We start from the raw sequence: 327 nt of genomic DNA, 5'->3' as shown, positions 1-327 counted from the left end.
CAGCGCTGAGGATATTTGATTTCACCCAGACCGAACAAAAAAAAAGATACGGATGAAAAACGCGTCCCTTAGTCAACACATATTCTTTTACAAATATCACTCGGTAGTATATTTTTCAACCGTCTTACGCTCTGGCACTTTATCATTTAACTTGAAATGCAGAACTGACAGGAAAAAAAAAAGAAAGTCAGCATTAAAATTCCGGATTTTACAAAGAACGGAAAGTGAATTTACAGGATTCAAAACGAAAACAAAAAATCATTGGTAAATAGTGATTTTCATCAGTGGTGTTTTATATCGAACCTGGAATTATTAAAGAATAGCGTA

This window comes from Penaeus monodon, chromosome 15 (genome assembly GCF_015228065.2).
Source record: "Penaeus monodon isolate SGIC_2016 chromosome 15, NSTDA_Pmon_1, whole genome shotgun sequence".
NCBI lineage: Eukaryota > Metazoa > Arthropoda > Malacostraca > Decapoda > Penaeidae > Penaeus > Penaeus monodon.
This window is presented reverse-complemented; position numbering follows the sequence as displayed.